An 8,207-nucleotide genomic window follows, 5' to 3' on the forward strand; every position below is an offset into this window, starting at 1 on the left:
AGTCCCTCATTAAAAAAAATAATAGCAATTAAACAAATGTATGTATAACCAAGAAAAGGGGTGACAATAAAGATCACCACTTATTGGAAACAAAACATTTTACAAACTAAACAGCTAACCTCCTCAAGGCAAAAACACATTAATCGAATCTTAACACTACCACCATTTTCAGTTTGCAAGACAGGTTGTACATGACAAAGTACTTTCACTGCTACATTTTATTTAAACTTCTGAGGCATAAATTATGTCCACCTGATTGATAAAGTATTGGGGGGGGGCAGGAAGTTCTTATAGAATTTTCTTTATGTTGGACTGCAACAACTTATACAATAAGCAAGCTGTCAACCACAGAATAAAATACAAGTGCAGTCAAATAAGGTATCAAAAGCCATTCAAAACCTGGCAGGCATCTACCTTTTTGCTGATCTTATCTTCTGCCACAAACTCCAGGCTCCAGTACCTCATGCCCTCTCCTGCCTCCACATCTTGCTCTTGCTGTTTCCACTATTTGAGTACCTTCTTAGACATCTCTGCTTGGATGTGCTGCAAACACCTTGTACTCAATATATCCAAAATTAGTTTTCTTTCCCTGCCACCTGTCCAACCTAGCCTTCCCTCTCATCATAATACCTATCTTGGTGAATGGTACTACCCAGTTCCCTAAGCCAGAAAACCAGGCAGTCACCCTAGACCAGTGGTCGGCAAACTGCGGCTCGCAAGCCACATGCGGCTCTTTGGCCCCTTGAGTGTGGCTCTTCCACAAAATACCATGTGTGGGCGTGCACGTACTGTGCGATTGAACTTCGTGGCCCATGCTTAGAAGTCGGTTTTCGGCCTGGGAGAGTCTATTTTGAAGAAGTACTGTTGATATTTGGCTCTGTTGACTAATGAGTTTACCGACCACTGCCCTAGACTGCTCCTATTTCCTCACTCCCATAAGCAACCAGCCGCCAGTTCTATGGATTCCATCTTTTTAACAATTCAAGCCTGATTCCTCCTCTTCTTTCCACTGTCATTGCCCTATTTAAAATCATGATTATGAAAACAGCTTCCAAACACTGGTCTACTTCCTCTCATGTCTCTTCCCATTTGACAGACTGAACTTCCTAAAACATAAATCTGCCCTGGCCTATGTGGCTCAGTTGTTGAGCACTATCCCATGCACCAAAAGGTCACTGGCTCGATTCCCGGTCAGGGCATATGTTGGACTTGCAGACTAGCTCCCTGGCACGGGGTAGGGGGTGGCGGGCCATGCAGGACGCAACCAATCAATATTTCTCTCACATCAGTGCTTCTCTCCCTCTCCCTTCATTTCTAAAATCAATAAAAGCGTATTTAGCCCTGACTGGTTTGGCTTAGTGGATAGAGCGTCGGCCTGCGGGCTGAAGGGTCCCAGGTTCGATTCCAGTCAAGGGCATGTACCCTGGTTGCAGGCACATCCCAGTAGGGGGTGTGCAGAAGGCAGATGATTGATGTTTCTCTCTCATCGATGTTTCTAGCTCTCTATCCCTCTCCCTTCCTCTTTGTAAAAAATCAATAAAATATATATTTTTAAAAAGCATATTTAAAAATAAATACAAAACATAAATCTGACAACATAATTTTCCTACATAAAAGCCTTCAAAGCCTCCTCATAGCTTTCAGGGTCAGATCCATATTCCACATTGCTTTTTTTTAAAAAATAAAAATATGTTTATTGATTTCAGAGAGGAAGGGAGAAGGAGAGAAGATAGCAACATCAATGATGAGAGAGAATCACTGATCAGCTGCCTCTGTACATTCCCCAATGGGGATCAAGCCTGCAACCCAGGCATGTGCCCTGACTGGGAATCGAACCATGACCTCCTGGTTCATAGGTTGACACTTAATCATTAAGCCATTCCAGTTGGGCCAGATCCATATTTCCTAACATGGTTTTACGAGGTCCTTCATATTTGACCCCCACCACTTCCCATTTCCTTCACTTCTCCAAGCATTACTAGAATTCTAGTCACACTGAACTAGTCATGGTCTTTCACATGTCCAGACCTCCATGTCCTTGGTTTTGTACGCTTTACATGGCAATTCCGTTTTCGGATTCACCATATGGCTAAATAAATCTCCAAGACTTAGCCTCCCATTTCCTCCTCAAAGCCTGAAAATCTGGCTCAGGTATTTCTCCTCTTACTGCCTTTCAGCCTTGTGCTCACACAGTGCACTTGAACATTGTAAACCATCCCTGCTTTACTAGTCTGCCCCTTCCTCCACTCTATGAGAACTGTATTCTTAGCCACCAGGGCCAAGTGCCTCCTTTAATCTGTGCCTCACACATGTTAAAGGCTCGAGAAATCATTGGTGATGGGCTGTCCCGTTTTTCACTTGAACAGGAATTCCTACAAAGAAGTTCAACTGGCAGTTCTGATACTTCTGCCTTAAAAAGGTTGCCATCCTCTCTTCATCGAGCTTATTCCTACTCATCCTTCAAAATTCATCTTAAACACTGCTTCTGCAGAAGGAATTTTCCTGAGCCCCTTGTTACATACTTCCATAGCATCCCGTGTTCTTTCCTAACACATCACATTTATAATTACTTCTTAAACAAACGTCCCTGCAAACAGTTAGCTCCTTGATGGCAGGATCTAGCTGGTTTTGTTTCAAAACTGCATTCCCTGGATGTGGCAGGGTGCCTGAGACAGAATAAACACAATTTGTTCTAAATTTAATTCTGTGAGGTGAGTGGAGATCTCCACCTAAAGGATGGGAGGGTGGGGGGGGGGGGGGAGAAAGAGGCTCAAAGAAGTTAAATAAGGCATCTATGGCCACAGATACTCAGCAGTGGGGCAAGACCAAACCTCAGCCATCTGATTTCAGGGCCAGGAGTATGCAACACCCTCAATAAAGTTAACTTGCCTCTTCAGAATAAGAGCAACTGACTAGGAGGAAGGGAGGACTATCCGAATGCAAATACAAGGACCTGCCCCTCTCTCCATTTAAAAACTCCCCAGGCATCCCAAACATGCGGCATTACAAAAAAAAAAGAAGAAGAAGAAGTTCCAAGAAGCCTTTATCTTGGTGCCCTTTAACTTACAGATGCCAAAGAGAGGACACCCAACCGGAAAACCGTTCCGAGGCAGGTTCTCGGGGAAAGAATGTAGGAAGGATCTGGGGCTTGGATTCAAAGAACTGAAGTCATGATTCCAATTATTTCCCTCATCAGCTATACGATCATAGACCAGCCTGTTCTTTCCGGGATCAATTTACCCATCCGTGCAATGGGGGCGAGATGGGGATAAGGAAGACTACTAAGGTCTCGGAGGTTCCTTTTAGTTAGGGCATCTTAGGAATCAGGCCTCCGCTGAAGCTGATGACCCGGACTGCGAAATCCAGGGGAAGGGCCACCCCGGGAGAGCCCAATTCAGTTGGTCACCCCAGCCCCACCTTAAGAGACCGCGCCCAGGTTACCAGGTCGGCCCCAGGGCCTCCGCCCCAGACCCCTCAGCAGGGTTCACCACGCGCACATAGGCCAGGAACATAGGCCATTAACAACGCCAGGGGCCAGTGGGCCGCGGAAGGCAGCCCAGTCCCTACCGGACCGCGAACCCTCACCTCAGAGCTCAGCTTCACCTCCGGACTGCGAACAGCCGCTTTCCACTTCCGGCAAGAACCGCCCAGCAATCTTCGCGCGACCCACTTCCGGGCCCTCACTGGGCGCGGCACCCCCACCGGAAACGAACGGCCAGCTGAAATGCCTGGCTGGAGGAGAGCGGGGAGGAAGTCCGGCCGCCCTGCTCGTGACTCCACCCCCTATTCACCACGCCCCGGCGTCTACCCGCCAGCCAGGAGCGCACAGGCAAAACAGCCCCGCCCCCAGGGCGGGAGCGACCCCCCGAAGGGCGTGTCCTATCTGGCCACGCCTCCATCTAACTGTGGGGCCGCAGGCGCCGGGACCAATGAAGGGATGAAATTGCTGGCTAAGCTCCACCTCCAGAGAAGGAGGACAGGTAAGTGGCTAATGCTCGTACCAGTATGGGCTCAATGGCAACGACCGCTCCCTTTTCACAACCGTCCAGAAGGGGTCTTGGAGGGACCAAGGGGTAGTTTTTCTGAGGGGCGGAGTTCTCGGCGGCCATCAACTATGCGAGGCGATGAAGGCTAAGCTCCGCCTCTCTCGGGCGTGCTTACCTCGGTTTCCCCGTTTGTGACGTTGGCCTTGGACAGTGTTCTGGGTGGACCTGCAGAGGCCGGGTGTGGGGAGAGGGTGGACGAGGGCGCGTGGGCTCAGCCCCGGGCTTCTGGGCGTGCCCGCTGCGGCCTCGCTCGCTCTGCCCCGACTGGGAAGGTGGAAGCTCGCCCCACTTCCTGTTAGTTCGGTGCGCTCTGTGACCATAGATGGTCAGGTCTGGGGCCTCGCGGAAGCCTCCGCCCCGCGGTTTTGGAGTCCTTCCTCCAAGCCCCCAGGGTGTGGTTTCCGAGGCTAAGATAAGCGGAATTAGAAGAGATACTGCTTGCTCCACTCCACTAAACCCTGTCTTCTGAAGCAGCCTCCCCCCGGGCTGGGCGTGCCCCGCCCGCTGCCACTCAGTTCAGGGGAGGTTCTGCGCGGCGCCTGCAGCCCGCCGGGGAGGCTTGTCTTCCTGGCTCGGACCTGGGGATCAGAGCTTTGATGCCTCAAGGCTCACATTTTCCAGCCATTGATTATCCTCCCACAAAGATTTATTTCCAGCAGAAATTGGCTATATAGTTCCTGTCCCTTCAGTTGAGCGACTGTGGTAGTTCCAAGCTTCAAGTTGAATGCAGGCGTTATGTGCCAGTCATTCATTCCACAAATACAGCTCTTATAATAAGAACTACCATTTATTACGCGCTGACTACATGCCAGGCCTGCACTGAATGCTTCAAGTGCATGCATTTTCATTTAATCCTAATAGGAACACGCTGCGGTAGGGACCATTATAGCCTTCCGTTTTAAAATGAGGAAGCTGAATTATTTGCCAAGGTTGCAAAGTAACTGTTTTACCTTTGAAAGGAACCCATCTACCTGACTCTAAATCCCTTAACCTCCATATAGAGACCATACTGAAATCATTTGGGGCAGTGTTGAGGCAGTGTTGCTTCTCTGGATGAGGAGACATCCTGGGTTTTAGTCCTGGCTTAGGCCGTAGGTAGGGGTCAGACTTTTATCAGGTTACCTAATTTCTTTGAACTTGGGCCTCTTCCCAATTTTATGACTCCTAGTATGTTTACAAGAAAAATGGCAAGACAAAATATTGTACAAAAATTGTACATTTTTACATTTAACAAGAAAACACAAGCACACACACAGACTTTGACTTTATTCAGACGTAACATCAAAAGGTTGTATTTGAGTGCTTCATATATGTGCAACCTAGGGCAAATAGCCTCCCTGGCTCTCATTGTAATCACCTTTACATTTAGCCCTTCTAAATTTCTTTCTCAATTAAAGACCACATACGCATCCTAGAGGAAAAGGAGAGATGAGGAATCATGAAGGAGAAGGAAGAAAGGAAGGAAGTTTCTCCATCTATAAAATTGAGACAATAATTTATAAGGTTGCCCTGTCTGGTGTGGCTCAGTTGGTTGGGCTCATTCTGTGCACCAAAAGGTTGCGGGTTCAATTCCTGGTCAGGGCACATGCTGGTTGCAGGCTTGATCCTTTGTAGGGAACGTGCAGAAGGCAGCCGATCATTGTATCGCTTTCACATTGATATTTCTCTCTCTCTCTCTCTCTCTCTCTCTCTCTCTCTCTCTCCCCACCTCTCTCTCTAAAATCAATTAAAAAAAATCTTTTAAAAAATTTCGTCAGGTTGTAATGTGAAACAGGCAATAAATAACCTATGTGAAACCACTCTATAAAAGTGATTTTTTTTTTGTAACGAGCGCATGCATGAGTAAGGCACAACCCCTCCCCCTAGGAAACTTCTAATCTTTTAAGGACTCTAAACATGTGCATTTACAATTCTAGTGGGAGGCAATTTAAGAGTGTTTGTCACTTTTATTTATTCATTCATTTATTTATACACAGGAAAAAAATTATTGACTTTTTCCTCTGTGCTAGGCACCCTGCTACTTTGTACCAGGCACAACTAGAGTCAGAGCAGTGGATAATTCAGATCCTCTCACTGCCCTAATGGAGCTTACAGTCTATTGTGGAAACAGGTATTACATCTGGAGTAGTCATCAGAACAAGGGCTGACTACTGGCTTCCAGCTTTTTCTTCACTGATCTTACGCAGTACCTCATCCATGGTGGGCTCTCATCAAGCATATACTCAGTGAGACCCTTGAATTCAGAATAGTCATTTACTGAGCTGAGGTAGATGGGAAGAACACTGCAGAGCAAACATGAGTAAATAATAGTGGAGATGGCTGAGGCAAGAGCTTCCTGTAGAAATTGGAGATAAAGAAAAAAAAAAGAGGTTGAGCAATGTGCCAGGCAAGAGAGGTAAAACCTTAATGTGAAAGCAAGGAAGAGCTGGTCATATTTCACTTAGAAATATAACTCTAGCTGTGATGCAAAGCATGGGCTTGAGTGGGCAAAAAAAGGGGTAGGGAGCTCGGCTGGTGTGGGTCAGTGGTTGAGTGTTGACCCATGAAACAGGAGGTCATGGTTTGATTACCAGTCAGGGTACATGCCCTGGTTGCAGGCTTGATCCCCAGTAGGGAACATGCAGGAGGCAACCAAATGATGAGTCTATGTTTCTCTCTCTCTCTCCCTCTCTCTGAAATCAATAAGAACATATTTAAAAAAGGGGGGGGGTGTAGAGAAACCTGTTAGAAGACAGATACAAAAATGTATCAAGGGCCTGAATCAAGGCTGTGGTAGGGGGATGCAGGGGAAGGGACAATGCAAAAGACACCATTCTTATAAAGGGAGCAGTGAGGAGGAGGAGGATAAGGAGTAACACAAATGGAAAGAGAATGATTTGACTGAGCCTTCAGTCTAGATCTAGTTCCCCAGGGATATACTCCCATTGAATACTACTTTTCCTTCCTGGCAGGTCTCACAATCTTAATTAATTATTTGTGCAATTAACTTGTAATGTCTTCTTTCTCTGTAAGTACCTTGAAGTGAGAGTCCTTGCCTCTCTGGCTCAAAAATGATACTCAATAGATATTTATGGAAAATGTTAACTAAATGAAAAGGGTGGAGGGGCCAAGGTGGCTCTGAGACTTGGAGCATGGCTGAATGGAAGGTGAGAGGAAGACTGGATTGGTATTTTAGGGTTTTGAGCCTTAGACTTACAAATCCAGCCCTGGGAAGAGAAAGAAAGAAAGGAGTGCAGTTAATCATTTTGCAAACAAGAAATGACAACAGATGCTTGGCCAGTGTGGCTCAATGGTTGAGTGTTGACCTGTGAACTAGGAGGTCACGGTTCAATTCCCAATCAGGGCACATGCCCAGGTTGCAGGCTTGATCCCCAGTGTGGGGTGTGTAGGAGGCAGCCAATCGATGATTATCTCTCATCATTGGTGTTTCTATATCTCTTTCCCTTTCCCTTCCTCTCTGAAATCAATTAAAAAAAAAGAAAAGAATTAACAACAGAGTTGATTGATTCTCACACATGCCCTGTCTTCATGTACTTTGCCATTTTCTCATTTTGCCTAGATTTCAGCACATTTCTAAGCCTGCAGAATAGCTTTGTCTCTGAGATTCTTATCTTTGTCTCCAAGATTCTTATCTCTCAGAGTTTCAGACACAGAAGTCTAGCGGTTTATCTGGAATGTTTCCTGGCCTGGCTCAGAGGATTGCCTGCATCTGTGCTGCCTGGCTTAGAGCCTGTCTGCATTTGGGCGGATCCTCTCTCCCCCTGCCAGAAGGGGCTGATGACAGACAATAATCTATTCAAGCCCATCTTTCTTCCCCTCTTAGGGTGGCCCTAGGATCCAGCCTGAGTTAGGGTCTCAAGTCCAAAAATTACAAGTTGGCAAAATAAATATTGGCTCTATAATGTAGTGGTTAAGATCTGGATTTGGTGTCACTCTGACCTGAACCTGCATCCCAACTCTGCCACTTGCTAATTGTGAAATCTTGGCCAGGTCAATGGATATTAATATCCATCTTGAATGGCTGATATGGTGATTAAGAGAGAAAATTTACAAAAATCATTGACTCAGTGAGTAGTAACAATTATTCAATACAGAGAGTCTATTGTCTATGTCCCTGGTGAAGACCACCAGGAAGCAAAATAAAGTCTGAAGTATCAACAC

At 46.4% G+C, this 8,207-nt stretch overlaps 1 protein-coding gene across 2 annotated transcripts in view; it reads right to left on the reverse strand.

The window, feature by feature from the left end:
* The window catches only part of CAP1 (cyclase associated actin cytoskeleton regulatory protein 1), a 29,123-nt gene extending 25,384 nt beyond the window's left edge, over positions 1–3,739 (reverse strand). The window contains exon 1 of one of the 2 annotated variants that reach the window (XM_059690037.1): positions 3,586–3,739. The gene's annotated coding sequence lies outside the window, so the exon portion shown is untranslated. The remainder of the gene's footprint in view (positions 1–3,585) is intronic. The other variant, XM_059690038.1, reaches the window with a different exon arrangement.
* Between the last annotated feature and the right edge of the window lie 4,468 nt (positions 3,740–8,207).

This window comes from Myotis daubentonii, chromosome 3 (assembly GCF_963259705.1).
Source record: "Myotis daubentonii chromosome 3, mMyoDau2.1, whole genome shotgun sequence".
Lineage (NCBI taxonomy): Eukaryota > Metazoa > Chordata > Mammalia > Chiroptera > Vespertilionidae > Myotis > Myotis daubentonii.